The sequence below is a fragment of the Felis catus genome (assembly GCF_018350175.1).
Source record: "Felis catus isolate Fca126 chromosome D2 unlocalized genomic scaffold, F.catus_Fca126_mat1.0 chrD2_random_Un_scaffold_46, whole genome shotgun sequence".
Classification (NCBI taxonomy): domain Eukaryota; kingdom Metazoa; phylum Chordata; class Mammalia; order Carnivora; family Felidae; genus Felis; species Felis catus.
The window spans coordinates 247,449-262,868 of record NW_025408509.1 but is presented as its reverse complement, the minus strand read 5'-3'; the positions used below and the strand labels follow the sequence as shown (position 1 = coordinate 262,868).

The 15,420-nt window shown below is 50.0% G+C and overlaps 1 pseudogene; it reads left to right on the top strand.

Annotated features, from left to right (window-relative positions):
• The first annotated feature begins 5,304 nt into the window (after window positions 1-5,304).
• On the top strand, window positions 5,305-5,423 carry LOC123383604 (annotated as a pseudogene).
• The last annotated feature ends 9,997 nt before the right edge of the window (window positions 5,424-15,420 follow it).

The following is a 15,420-nucleotide window of genomic DNA, read 5'->3' as shown; positions in this document are numbered from 1 at the left end:
TTTTTTATATTTTTTTTTTTTTTTATTTTTGAAAGAGACAGAAACAGCAAGAGCGGAGCAGGGGCAGAGAGTTAGGGGGAGACAGAATCCTAAGCAAACTCCCCACTGTCAGCACTGAGCCCAATGCAAGGCTCACATTCACCAAGTGTGAGAACACGACCTGTGCCGAAACCAAGACTCAGATGCTTCACTGACTGAGCCACCCAGTCGCCCCTGTTTTTAGAGTTTGAGAGAGAGAGAGAGAGAACGAGTGTGTATGAGGAGAAAGGGGCAGAGAGAAAGGAGCAAGAGGACCCAAAGCAGGCTCCACGCAGAAAGCAGCCAACCCACACTTTTTGTTACCTCTCAACTTGCAAAAATACCCATTTCGGGGAGCAGTGGGGTGGGAGAACCAGAAGGCACTACCACGAATCTTAGTGTTTTCATTACACAAAGTATAAGGATGTGAAAGAAAACACATCAGCAACATCTAAGGGACAGAATTTTCCCAGCATGGTTCCAGGGGCAAAAGGTCTACTTTCAGTATCAAATTGTATACAGCAAGGTGGCAACTATCCAAGTTATTGTAAAACACTTTTATACCCTTCAAACATAGGGACATTTTCAAATCAGACCGCTGTTTAAACAGTTTTCTACAAATTTGCATTCCCAGGGAACCAAAAGCCCGAGGGTTCCCTACGGAATTGTGAGCAGTAACAGAAATAACGGCATTTCAAACTGAAGTACAACTGACAGTGTGCCGGTCATGATCCTTATTATGAGTTCTGAGGAGACTAGATTGAGGCAGACGGAAAAGAGGAACCAACGGACAAGTCCGGGGACTGAAGGGGGAAACAGCCTCTAGCGGGAAGGTGCCCTGTGGGCCCAGTGTGGACGTGAGGCACGCCGCTCCAGACCTCGTAGGCACACGGGCCCTGAAGGGTGGCCACATGCTTTGCCTGCTGTCCAGTGTGCGCCTGCTGCCCCTCTGCAGAGGCCATGGGGACAGACCCCTCTCCCGTACCGTGGAGCAACCCACCTGGGAGGTGGCTGGACTCGGCCAGCAAAAGGCGAGGAGGAAAGTGTGAAGTCACAATTACATTCAGAACACTCGACGTGACACACAAGAAAGGACCTTAAGGGCCGCAGTGAGGAGGGTAGAGTGGCCTCAAGGAGGAGCGTGTAGCGGTAGGAGAGTCAAGGGTATTCGGTGGGACCTGGCGGGTCTGTGGAAAGGCCTGCAAGCCCCGGAACATTCAGTATGGGGCGAGCACAGCCAAGGATGGCTAACGCGTGTTCTCAGAGAGGCCACACCCCTCGGACATCTGCTCGGTGCTTGGTCTGTTTCTCAACTGACATTTCTTTTTTTAAGCATAATGGGATTCACCAAATCAAGTTTTAATAAACCGTGTGCAACCTAATGTACCTGTGGGGAATTGGTCTGTTTCCAGAAAACTCTCAGATGCCGAAGGCTTGCCCAGCTTTGGTGGGGAAAAAACAGAATCCTAGACGTAAAACGCAGGGAAGCACTTTGTTGTTCCAAACCTCACACTTAACACTAAGGACTAGGAAGTGCAGAAACTAAAGATCAGCCAGCAAAGGTTCTGAACAGGAAGACACAGAATGACCTAACTATGCCCTGACAGAAAGGAGAAGGGAAGTCTTACTCCACAGAAAGAAACTATGTATCCCTCACAGCAGTAAACGATGGGCCCTGGCGGGAGAGACAGTACAGGAAGAGGAAATCCCAGCGATTGTCAGCTGTGCCCTCCACACAAGGCCCACGGGTCAGGGCGTCCATCCCTTGACCCAATGGCCATAAGCTCTCTGTGGCGGGGAGGGAAGGAACCATCCCAGAGTCGCCTGAGCTATGAGGGATCTTGTGCCAGAGCCTCCTGAGGTGGCCTCGTGAGGGCTGCTTCGGAATCTGTGTCTTCTCCTGTCTCTGCCCCTCCCGTGCTCATGCTCTGTCTCTGTCTCTCAATAATAAACAAACATAAAAAATTTAAAGAAAAGCTACAAAAGGAGAATGAGGTCCACTCTTTAAACTTGTTCACAAACACATGTAAAAAGTTGATTTCCGTAAGAACACTACGACCTTTATTAGAGTCGCACTATGTTCTTTCCAGGGTCTCGCGCCTTCCTTCTGGGTGCACACCCAGCACCCTGCCCCGCGGTGGGAGCCCAGTGCTTCCTGATTGGTCTTCTGAGAGTTGTGGTGCCAGGGAGCTCAGGGTGTGCGTGGGGCAGGGGTGGGGGGAGGACGTGCCCAGGTCCCCCCCGCCCAGGCTTGCCGCGGCCTCAGCTCCCAGGTTCTGCGGGTCACTCCAGGCAAGCTGCCCAGGCCCCCAGGACTAGGCTCTGATAGAGCCCACGCACTGAGGACACCCCACGATGCCTAGCTGTAGTAGGTGGAAGAGCACACTAATATTCAAGCAGATAAGCAGAAGTTAGGAGTCATCTTAGATCATTGAAGCCTGAGCGGGCCACAGCCTGGTTACATGCGAAGTCGGCCATTCTCCACCATTGCTCACATTCCAGTCAAAGAGCCTCCCTCGGCGCCCATCGCCGAGGGGCTGGGGCAGGTCAGCATGTCACGGACTGACGACCAGCTGCATCTTCTTTGGCTGCATAGAGGACAGAGAGGAAAGTGACCCAGAAGTCTGCAGGGAGAGTCTCTGCTGACCCAGCAGCTAAGTCGCAAATGTCCTTTGGTCTACATTGTTTTCTCCAAGAAGGTGCCTTCCTAAAGTTTTGTCATCATCCAGAAATCAAGACTGATTGGAAATTAAAAAACAAAAGTGTATACTAAACTTACCAGCCCTTTAAAGGGCAGACCTCGCTCTGCAAATTTTGTTTACAGGTATTTACCCACATTCCTGACAGCCATCGGGCCCCCTGCCCAGAAGGCAGCCCCAGGGGGTAAAGGGAGACAGGGCCACACTTGTGCCAGCACCCTGACCGGGCACAAGTCAGCAGAGTCCTGGGCTGCCTGGGCCTGCTCCACTGTCTATGTGAAATCACCTTCCTGCCATAGAAGATACTACCTTTTCGTTTTCCAAATAGTCTTTAAGCTGCAGACAGTGCCACACGCTGGGACAGTCCCACAGCACCCTTGCCCTTGCCCTGTTCTCCTCACGAGCATGTGTTCGTTCTTATGGCAATGACGACAGTCTTAAGTGGTGGTGTGGGAGGAAATCAGTCCAGTCCTGGTTTTGTAGAAGGAGAATGCAACGTTTTGTGTCTTTTCAAATAAATAACTGAAACATTCCCCCAGAGCACAGGGCCCTGGATTGCAGTGAGATATCCGGCTACCCCCAGAACACCATATACAGGCTCTATTCCCAGGCTGCAGCCAGCGTGTTATGATGTCAAAAATATTTCTGAAGACTATCAGTGTCAAATAGCAAAAAGGAAAGAAACCAAACTCCTCATCTCTGAAACTATTGGTTTCTCAATAGCTAATTGGTTTGTTTATTTGTTTTTTATAGTTTTTGTTTTTTTTTATTTTTGAAAGAGACAGAAACAGCAAGAGCGGAGCAGGGGCAGAGAGTTAGGGGGAGACAGAATCCTAAGCAAACTCCCCACTGTCAGCACTGAGCCCAATGCAAGGCTCACATTCACCAAGTGTGAGAACACGACCTGTGCCGAAACCAAGACTCAGATGCTTCACTGACTGAGCCACCCAGTCGCCCCTGTTTTTAGAGTTTGAGAGAGAGAGAGAGAGAACGAGTGTGTATGAGGAGAAAGGGGCAGAGAGAAAGGAGCAAGAGGACCCAAAGCAGGCTCCACGCAGAAAGCAGCCAACCCACACTTTTTGTTACCTCTCAACTTGCAAAAATACCCATTTCGGGGAGCAGTGGGGTGGGGAGAACCAGAAGGCACTACCACGAATCTTAGTGTTTTCATTACACAAAGTATAAGGATGTGAAAGAAAACACATCAGCAACATCTAAGGGACAGAATTTTCCCAGCATGGTTCCAGGGGCAAAAGGTCTACTTTCAGTATCAAATTGCATACAGCATACAGCAAGGTGGCAACTATCCAAGTTAGGTGCACTGCCAGTGTCTTTAAACACAGGACACCATTCACTCCGTGTCCCCATGGATTTGGCTGGGACCTATTGCTCTCAAACCTTGTTTGATCCGTGAGGAGGAGTAAGGCCATTTTAACACATTCGAGGGGGTGGCTCCCTACCTGGGAACTGAACTGAAGGGATTCAGACTTGGTTTTGCATTTGGTGAACTTGAGGCCCGGAATTGAAGGTGTTCTTGAAACACGGTGTTCCTTTTGCCTCTCCCGCCAGCTGCTGCTGGAACATTTGGAGTTCCTCGTCTCCAGGCACGAGAGAGCTCTTCAAAAAACCATCATCGGGCGACAGGCGAAGACTCCGGCCGGCGTGTCCAGTGAGGCAGAGGTGCTCAAGGTCCTCAACTCCATATTGGAGAAGGACAAAACGGAGGATGAAACGATGTGCCTAACCACGGCGGTTCTCGACTTGTGCACATGCTGTGCGTTATCAGGCATACATTGCGTGTTTGTGTGACTGGAGTTTCCTTTTAAGCTCCTTGAATTCTTGTAAGAAGACGGGTCTGTTTGGTGAAAAAGCCGTGGTTGCTGGAAATGCTGTGTGTATCGATTGGCTAGTACAACTTGCATAATGTAATTTAATTCAGGGAATATTTGTCTCCAATGTAAAATTGAAAGCGGTTAACAAGCACGTTTGTCAACACAAGCATCCGTGAAAAACCTTACCACCTTTCTATCATGTTATTTGAGGCACAGGGGATCTTAGGGTCACTGTATAGTAAGGACTAATGAAACACCTCTGCGTACAAACTCAATCCCTTTGTTTCCAGGTGAGAGAGCAGTTACGTGTGGCACTGGAGGGGTGTAGTTTCGTAGAAGAAGAATTAGGGGCCATACGCAGAGTTCAGCTGTAGACATCATCCCAGGATTTGATTGGAGGGGGTTTCCTTTTTATCCATTGTTTTTAAAACAACATAGGAAGACTAGCAGTGGGGGCCCTCACATGTTGCTTCTCTTTCTGGCTTTCAAAGGTGCAGAGCCAGATGAAAGAGCTCCTGGCTACCCTGTGCACTCTCGTGGCCAAGCTGGAAGATGTTGTCTGGTGATGTTGTCTGGGGACGCTGGGGCTCCGGTTGGCGTTTGAGCCAGTTGGGGCAGAAGGGAGGGAATGGCCAGGTGGGGGGCTGGCAGGCAGGCAGGCAGGCAGGCAAGCAGGTGCATGGGTGAAGCGCGGCACCCGCTGGGCTTGGGACGCGTGGAGCAGGCTCTTGAAGGGCACAGAGGCAGCCCCTGGCGTCTTTGGCCATACCAGCCTGAACGCGCCGGACCCCGTCTTCTCTCGGAAGTTAAGCAGGGTCGGGCCGGCTTAGTACTTGGATGGGAGACCGCCTGGGAACACAGGGTGCTGTAGGCTTTTGCCTTTTGCCTTGGCCTCCGTGACCTGTCCTTTGGCGCCCGCCGCTCCCCCCCTTCCCTCCCTGTGTCCCTGTCTCCCCAGGGAGCACGGCTCCTGGGGCCAAACACATCCCAGCCAGTGCTCCCTCAGCCCCTCCCCGCCAGCAAAGCGGCCTGGCAGGGCCTGGTTCCGCCCCGCCCCCCCCTCCAGGGCCCCGCCCCCCCCGCACACCTCACCGCACTTCACAAGGGGCACGCTCCCCGCTTTCCGCCTTGGCCAAATCCCACTGCACCGACTGGAAGCCACAGCCCAGCTTTGCACCTTTCCTGACACACCACCCAAACCCGCACCCGCACGGAGGGTGGGGGGTGCGGTGTGGGCGGGCCCGGAAGCTGGCGCCTGGGCGCTGGAGGGTGGGGGCTGGGTGGGTGGATACAAGAACCCAGGAGCCGGCGGTTGGGCGGGCGGGAGGGGCAGCGAGACCCCAGACTTGGACTCCATCACAGGCCTCGGCTCCCTCGAGCCCTCATCCCCAGGGCCCGTGGCATTTCACGAGGCCCAGCTAGGGCAGCGTACTCGGGCTGGTGATGGTCTCTGGGGGCGCTGGGGTCTCCGGGGTGGGTTTGCACCAGGTGGGGCAGACGGGAGGGAACGGCCCCTGGCTGGCTGCGCTCGCCCTAGGGCTGGGGAAGAGGCGCTGAGAACCCGGCGGGGCGGGCCCGAAGGCAGGAGCGGCCTGATGCCCCACGCTCACTTCCACCCTCCTCCCACTGAGCAGCCCATCGTGGTGTGGTGCGGTGCGGTGCGGGGCTGCGAGGCGCGGTGCGGTGCGGTGCGCTGCGGATGGAAGCGGAGGCGGGCGTGGGGCCAAGCAGGGAGCAGCCTGCAAGAGTCCCGGGATTGGAGAACGGCGGGGCTTGCGCCACAGCGGGTTGCCAGGGTCCTCTTGCGCAGCCTCTGCCACCAGCCCCGGGGCCCGCGGCGACAAGCAGGCTGGCTGGCAGGCAGGCATTCAGGCGCGTGCGTGGGTGAAGCGCCGCACCCGCTTGGCTTGGGACGCGTCGAGAAGGCTCTTGAAGCGCCCAGCGGCCGCTGCTCACCTCTTCGGCCATAGCAGCCTGAACGGGCCTGAGCCGGTCTTCTCTGGAAGCTAAGCAGTGTCGGGCCTGATTAGCACCTGGATGGAAGAAGGCCTGGGAATACCGGGTGCTGTAGGCTTTTGCTTTTTGCCTTTGGCCTCCTTCAGCTCTCCTTTGGCGTCCGCCGCCCCTCCCCCCTCTCTGCCTGTGTCCCTCTCTCCTTAAGGAGCTTGGCTCCTGGGGCCAAACACACCCCAGCCACTGCTCCCTCAGCCCCTCCCGGGCCAGCAAGTTGGCCTGGCCTGGTTCGGCCCTGTCAGGCGTGGCTGGCACACCCCACCGCAAGTCAGAAGGGGCATGCTCCCTGCTTCCCGCTCCCCTTATCAGGCCAAATCCCTCTGTAATGGCTGGAGGCCACTCCCCAGCCTTGCAATTTCCCTGACACACCACCCACAGGTGCAGGGAGGAGGAAGAGAGGGCGGGGTGCGGTCTCGGTAGGGGTTCGGATGTTGGAGGTTTGGGGTGGGGCGTGTTTATACAAGGACCCAGGAGGGGTGGGAGGCGCAGCGAGATCTCAGATATGGACTATGCCCCAGTCCTGGGCTCCCTGGGTCCTCTACCTCTGCCCTGCCTCTCAGCCCTCATCCCCAGAGCCCCTGGCATTTCACAAGGCCCATCTACGGTATTGGGCTTGGGCTGGTGAGATTCTCTGGGGACGCTCGGGGCTTCCGTTTGGTTTTGAGCCAGGTGGGGCAGACAGGAGGGAATGGCCAGTTTTTGGTTTGCGCTTGCCCTCTTGGTGGGGAGGAGGGGCTGAGAATCTGCTGGGCTGGAAGGCAAGGCTGGTCTTATGCCCCTTCTTCAGCGTCCTGGTTCCAAATTAGCAGCCTTCTTTTTTTTTATGGGTTTGACAGAGGTGTGTTTCCTTCCTGGGTCAGCCAGTAACATATGTACTTTTCAGCCCAGTGATAGAGTGTACAGTTTCAACTTGTAATGGTTTGTTGAAACTATCGATTATTGGACTAAGTGAATTATGTCAGTCAGAAATATACAAGTACCATGTAATATTGTAATCATTCACGGGTTAGAAGTAAAGAATCACCGGAAATAAGAGAGCGAGATCGTGAGGAAGAGACAAAGTGAGAGAGTGAGAGCGAGTAGAGTATCAAGTAACAGACCCTAACTATGATAATAGTTTGATAGTACTAGAGGGAAGGTGGTTGCTGGGGTAGTTTTTGCACCACGTGAAGGAGATTGAAATGTGTACCTGCAAAAATGCACACTGGGTAATTTTTGGACCCTGAAACTACTTAACTCTTTGTATTAACCTTTTGAAATCAAAGAGACTACAAAAAATGCAACTTGAAAAAGAAACAAAATGAAATTAGTACCTGTCCAGTCGTTTAGTAGGTGAATTGCATGAGATTGTAGTTATGGCACCCTTGCCAGGACTGCTGTGGGTTCTGAACTACGTTGGGGGGGGCACGTGGGTGGCTCAGTGAGTTGAGTGTCCGACTTGGGCTCAGATCATGATCTCGCTGTGTGTGAGTTCGAGCCCTTTGTCGGGCCTTGTGCTGATAGCTCAGAGCCTGTGTCTCCCTCTCTCTCTGCCCCTTCCCTACTCATGCTGTGTCTTTCTCTGTCTCTCAAAGATGAATGAACATGAAAAACAATTTGAAAAAAAGAACTACCTTAGAAGAAGTTACAGTGTCCTCTAAGTCACATTGCATCGAGACTCCTCTCTTTCCCGTGCAGAAATAGTTAGCAGTAGTTGTGCAGGTATTGAAGAAGAATGAGGATGACAGTGTTTTAAAGAGAGACAAAGGCAGCTTAACAACGGAAGGTAGTGGGAAGTACTCCGTGCATGCCATCCTGGGCCTGTAGTTTTGACGCTCGTGACGCAAGTCAAATAACAGGTTCATTTTGTATGAATTCCTTTAAAGGCCACCCATCCTTCCTCTGTGTCCAGCACTATATCTTCATTAGTGACCGGGACAAAATGTGATCTGTGCCCATGTGGAGATCACTGCCAATGTGGAAGACAGAGGTGAAAAGGGGGTCCATGTGGTTAGTAGGGAAGGGAGACAGCATGGGTCATTGAGAGCAGAGACCTGCACTTCAAAGGAAACTTCCTCCAAAAGGAAAATTGGCACGAAGGTCTTGGAAAGGAATGAATTAGAGCTTTTGGAAAAGTGTTTTTATATTGAATAAAAGATGTGTTATCATCTCACCTGTGTATTTATTCCTGGAACGAAGGTTTAAACTGGAGGGGATCGGGTATCTATCTGGCAATTTGTCTCACCAAATTATAGCATTGTGGCAGAAATCTGCTAGGCCTCTTTAGTTTTTCCAAGGACTTCTCTATTCCTGTGACAATCAAGTCATTCTCTTTGGAAACCTCCATTGGGTCCTCTTCCTTATTGACTTTCCTTAGATTTTGAAGCAGCTTAACCCAACCAGGTTACATTTGCCGGTAGCTTTCTGTGTTCTTTGGAAAGACAAAATAAGGCTGATGAAGGAAATAAGAATCCTGGCATTCAAGGGCAATCACAGCCTACACTGTTTTTCTACCTTAAGCATTATTTTCAGAGAGTGGAATCACAATGTGAGTTTGGCTTTTTCGTTGGGCAAACTGTTTTGTTTCTGTTTTTATTCTTATTTTCATTTCAACTGGGTAAACCCTACTTCGTATCTTTAAATATCCATTTACATTGGTTTTTATTTTTTGTTACCCTACTCCTCCTAGGGAAAAATCTTCACCTGCTGCCAGCGCCCTTAATAGTACACATAAATGGGAACAACAAGTAGCCATAGAAGGGGGAGCGCTTGCTGACGTTGCTTCTTTAAAAAGTCATAACAGGGTGGCTGCACCAGTTTGTATTGTGACCAGCAGTGCAAGAGTGTTCCCCTTTCTCCAAATCTCACCGACAACGGTTCTTTCTTGTGTGGTTCATTTTAGCCATTCTAGCAGGTGTGAGGTGGTCTCTTGTCATGGTTTTGCTTTGCATTCCTTAATGCACAGTGATGTTGAGCATCTTTCCATATGTCTGTTAGCCATCTGGAAGTCTTCTTTGGGAAAGTGTCTATTCATGCCTTCTGCCCATTTCATAACTGGGCTGTTTGGTTTTGGGTGCTGAGTTTGATAAGTTGTTTCTAGATTTTGATCCTAACCCTTTATCAGATACGTGTCTTGCAAATATCTTCTCCCATGCTGTGGGCTGCTTTTAGTTTTGTTCATTGTTTCCTCCACTGTGCAGAAGGTTTTGTCTTGATGAGAATATTACTCAGCCATCAAAAAGCATGGAGTCTTGCCATTTGTAACTATGTGGATGGAACTAGAACGTATTGTGCTAAGCTAAATGAGTCCATCTGAGAAAGACAAAGATACAATTTCACTAGTATGTGGAATTTAACATATGAGAAGGTGAGGAAGAGAGGAGAGGTAGACTTAAAAAAATTTTTTTTAGTTTATTTCTGAGACAGAGAGAGACAGCATGAGTGGGGGAGGGGCAGAGAGAGAGGGAGACACAGAATCCGAAGCAGGCTCCAGGCTCTGAGCTGTCAGCACAGAGCCTGACGCGGGGCTCAAACTCACAGATTGACATCATGACCTGAGCCGACGTCAGACACTCAACCGACTGAGCCACCCAGGTGGACCTAGAAAAGAGGTAGACTTTTAATGATAAAGAACAAACTGAGAGTTGATGGAGGGATGTGGGTGGGAGATGGGCTAGATGGGTGGTGGGTACTAAGGAGGGCACTTGTGATGAGCACTGGGTGTTGTACGTAACTGATGAATCACTGAATTCGACTTCTGAAACCTATATGTTAACTAACTAAAATTTAAATTAAAATAAGAAACAGAAATCTAAAGAGCCCACTCCCTCGGTCATGGTCCATTAAATGGTTTTGACAACAGTGTGTGACATTCTCTCAGGCACCATCATTCTGGATGCTGTATCATGGTCCTGTAGCCAGAGGAATTGGATCCTCTCTGAGAAGGAGGCGTCCCATTCAGGGCTCTTAGAGAAAAAGCAGAGATGACACATGCCTACATGAAAGTCTGTGCAAATCCCTAGTCACTGTCTTTGCTCTCCAGAGTCAGACCCCTCCCCACCGGAATCAAAGGTGATGGCAACTGAAATCATGGCAACAATCACCCTCCAGTAAGAGAGTCGAGGCCCCTCTCGCTACTGAAAAATGAGTGCCCTGATCTCTAATGCACAACAAGGGGTCTAGTTTCAGGAGTGTGATGAGTTATTTTTGCTAGTTTTGTGGATGAGAAATTACACCAAACTCATCGTCCTATGTTCACTTTTCTAATGACGAGTGAGGCTGGATGTTTACCACTTCCTGCCATTTCCAAAATGTAGCCACTGTTCTCAGTTCTGGGTGAACCTGCTGAACACACTCTCCTGGACATCCCCCGGGGACACAGACAGTGATCTGTGTCCAGTCAGGAAACGTCACTCCTTGTGAAACCACTAAGCTGTTAGTGAGGGGAGCTCAGTTTCCAGATTTCAGGACAGAAATTCTGTCACTTACTTCATACTTGCTTTGTCTCGTGTTTGTTCAATCCCTATGTCTGTCTACTCCTCTTTCTCTCTCTCTGTCTCTCTCCTTCCCTTTTGTCTCTCTCTCTCTCTTTGCTCTCTGTCCTCATTTGCTCCCTATGCCTCTCTGCTAACCCTGGAAATGGGAAATCAACCCTTGCTTTAAGAGCTACTATATGAGAACATAATAGAATAGTAAGAAGCAAGTTTCCAAGTCGAAAGATTGAAATAGGCTCTCAGTTGCAACCGAGTTCTGACACTGTGTGAGTGAGCTTGGAAGGAAAGTATCACCCTTTGGAGTCTCCGTTGAGACCACAACCCTGGCTTCATAGAGACTTACTTTGAGGCAGGGTCACACAACTATGCTCTTCCTCTCCTACAAAAATTGTGAGCTATTCAATATTTGTAATTTTAAGGTTCTAAATATGTAGACAATTCTGTCAGAGAGGAATGGAAAGCTAATAGTCTGCCAGGTCCCAGCATCTGGTCTATGCTCTGGCTCCTCTCTGCCTCTCCCCTCCCAGGATCCCACAGCCACATTATCCACCTTTCTGATGTGTCTGGACAAACTCGATTCTATCTCCTATTTTTGGCCACAGCAATATCTTCTCCTGACACATTGCAGACAGGGGCAGGGTGGTTCCCTCTTGTCATTCTGGTCCCAGCAGATGTCACCTCCAGTGACTCCCCAGGCTGTCCTCACAGCACACTTGTTTTTTTCACTATTAACAGTCCTTGAACCCCTTCCCTTTTTATTGGGACAAATCTTGTCTTTCATACCTTCGTTCATCTCCCCACCAGACTGTGGAGACCTGGCAGGCGGGGACCGCTTTGTCATTGCCAGCTTTTCAGTTAGGCCCACCAGATGCCCTAGCACAAAGTGCGTGCTTGGAGCAGTTACTGAATGAAGAAATTGAAGGACTGTGGAGCCCTCTGTCTAGATTTAATGGGCTTACTCTGTGGAGATAACTGCTACTCATGGGAGATTCCTATGGTATCTGAGGCAGGGGGATTCCAGAATGACCTCTGCACGAACTTTCCCTTGTTCCGTTCCTCCAGCAAGTCTCAGTGTGCACCACGGACACAGGAGGCTGCCTGTTCCCTGGTGCCCGGCGCTAGCACTGCAGCCACAGGCATGAAGACCACCAAACAGAATCAGCACCGACCCCAGCTTAACCTAATCGGACCTAAACCTAAGCTAACAGGCCTTCAAAGGTGCCTGAGTAAAGCTCATAAGCCGCACGCCCAAAAGCTGTGCTATGGACCTCAGGTTTCTGTCGTTCCCCTTTGTCCATCCCCAGTGTATACTCGTGACTCGTGAGGCATCCTCCCGTCGGCCAGCAAAATGAACCCCTGTTTCCCAATGAGGAGCCCGGGGACCCCGGACTGTTACCGGACTTGGGCTCTGGCGTCAGTGTACAGGGCTCTGACATGTCCTTCCCTATCCCCACCCCTCACCGCCCCAAGTCCCCAAACCTCTCTAGGCTCTAAAGGCTTCAGCAAGCATCAAGTCCTTCTCTAGTATCTCAGAACACAGTGAGGCATTGATCGAGAACCAAGGCCAGTTGACACTTTATGATTTTACAGAACTCAGGAGAAACCCACTGGCAACACAACTGATTATGGGAGAACACCAAGGCCTTTTCTTCTTTAGCTATTGTGAAACTACTGGGAGTTAGTTCATCATAATTCCAGGTGCCTAGAGAGGTGGACTGTAGGACCCTAGTCCTTTCCTCTGGAGGCTGGGTTAAGGATGGTCCTGGGTGCAGCAGAAACCTACAAACATTAAGAATCTCTTGCCCGTATTTGGGCCTTTGTGCATGCAGCTGTGACAATGGATGCTGCTGCCCCATGGCTGTGCTCTCTCTCACCTGTTTCTTCTTTCTGTCTTGTTATTGCCCAGTGTCCAGTCCCTCGAACATACCTTTCAGTGTGTGTGTGTGTGCCAGTGCATATGTGGGAATTAGAATAGCAACGTGAACTCAAATAGACAGGAAGTGCTGACATGATTTCTCCTAGAATATTTGTCTCTCATTTTTAGAGCAAACTTGATGGGAGAGCTTTAAGCTATTGCCAGTTGCACCAAAGATACTTTGTCAGTTACATGGAAATTACCCTAACGGAGAGGTATAAACTCTGTACTCTGAAATCTCATGAACGAAATGCAAGAGGGCACAAAGAAATGGGAAACCTCTCCATGCCCATGGTTTGGAGTACAAATGGTTAAAATGTCTACACTACCCCAAGCAATCGACACGTTAGCGCAATGCCTATCAAAATACCACCACCATCTTTCACAGAACAAAAGATCCTAAAATTTGTATGGAATGATAAGAGTCCCCAAATAAAGAGATGCTAAAAACCAAAGCAAAACTGGAGACATCATTGTGGACATATTACAAAGAGGACTCAAAACAAACAAAAGAAATAAAAACAAAACAAACAAAAACCTAATGATTTATTGTGACTGACTCACTTATTCCAAGAATATTTCTTAGTTTCTCTTTAAGCTTCTACCTCAGCAGTAGTCGAATAAAATCTAATGTTTGCCACTCAGATATTTAGAATAAATGAAGGAAAATAGGACAGAAGAATGTGCTGTCATGAAGATTCAACATTTCTTTATGACATTTTCTACTCACAGGTGTTTCTAAATATGCGACCTCCTCATTTCTAGGGGATAGGAGAACGTGACCCCATGCAGGAACCACAACTGACAGACTGTCTTTCAAGTGAATTGAGATATTTCTATATTTCTGTCAGATATCACTTTCCTCTTTGGCAATCCCACAGAAGTACTCACAGCTCAACCATTGGGAGACTTTGCACTTTAGCAACATAGGTTATTGTAAAGTCTATGTGGCCAGAGACATAAAAACACACAGTGATGTGTCCCTGTGTGATGAATGCAGTCCAGAAACAGGTGTCATGCTGCAAAGCAATCAGGTTAGATGTTAAAGAGAATAGAGAATATAAGACGCTAATGCAATTCAAAGCAGGTGGTGCTGGAAAGCGCCCACCTCACTTCAGGGTCAAGAAGAGACTGGGATCAGGGGCCAGATTCAGGAGCAACTGGTCTGTCCTCAGACAGTGACAAGAAGCTCTAGGCGAGCTCCCACTCGGTGGTGTGCTACCCCACAGCAATTCGTTTGCCATGTTGGGGAAGAAAGGTTGTCCTTGCATGCCTAAGAAGTCAGGGCCAGGCAGGATTGTGTTGGCTCAGATGGTTACTTCCTGCTCTCTCCCAACCTCCTGGAATGCCTGTGCTTCCTGAGTTCTGAGATGCTAATGGTTTGTCCAAGCAAAGTGCATACCTTGCCTAAGGAGGGAGAAACAAGAATCTCCATAAATAAAGATCAGAGACCATCTCCAGGGACTTGGGGGTCAGCCAGGAGCCAGATAAGATCCTTCAAATCACCACTGCTCTATCGCTGAAGGAAAGGAATATAAGAAAGTGATAGCCCTTTTACATACAGGGCTCCTAAGTGTAGCGACTGGGGGTTCCCCTGAGGCCTGGCCCACTGAGGTTAGTGCTGACACCAACCTGGCCCAGGAAAAAGTGCTAGTGACTTCATTGGAAGCTTTATACCATTTTCTTCGGTGAGAAAGACATCTGGCCTTCAGTGCATCCCTTCAGATTCCCTTGCTCTTTCATTAATGAGGATATCATTATGGGACATTCACAGACATAATCTAGGAGCATTTTCTGACGGTAATCATGGAGTTGTGACCAGTTGCCAGGCATCTAGGATGGCCTGGGCAATAGGAATCCATGGGCCTCCTCTGCAAGACCTACCTTGGCCAAAGATGTCATCGGGGGTCGGAACCGTTCAGCCCAAGAGGCTTGCTTTGTGCACAGGGGCAGAGGAGGTTCGGAAGGATCCGATCTCCTTTCTGGATCAAGGGCCTAGGGCCATGTTGAGGAGCTACGGGGCTGTCAGTCAGACAGTGCCCAGTCCTTCCCGGGGAGCCTGCACTCACACCGTGTGTCATCACATAGCACTTAATTTCTGATATCGAAAAGGAAAGGTTGACCTCCTGCCAGCAAGAACTCTGTGTCTGGCTGGTTTCTGTTGCCATGGGACCATTGCCCTGCTGTCTACCCACCCCTTTCGGGAAAGCCTGAGCTACCTACCCCCTGAGACAGGGGTCGTGCGTGTAAAGTCGGTTCACTGAGAAGGTTGGGGCACAACACTCCAAGACTAAAATACCAGAGCCTGAATCTGAAGACTTGCCAGGAGCAAGAGCCTACCTTGTGAGTCACAAGGGCCTCTCTATCCACAGATGGGAATGGCTTGAAGCCTGGCCAGAGCTTGACACTTTGCTGACCATATTGACGTTGGGCTGCATGACGCTGCTCACGGGACTCCCTGGTACAGCTAG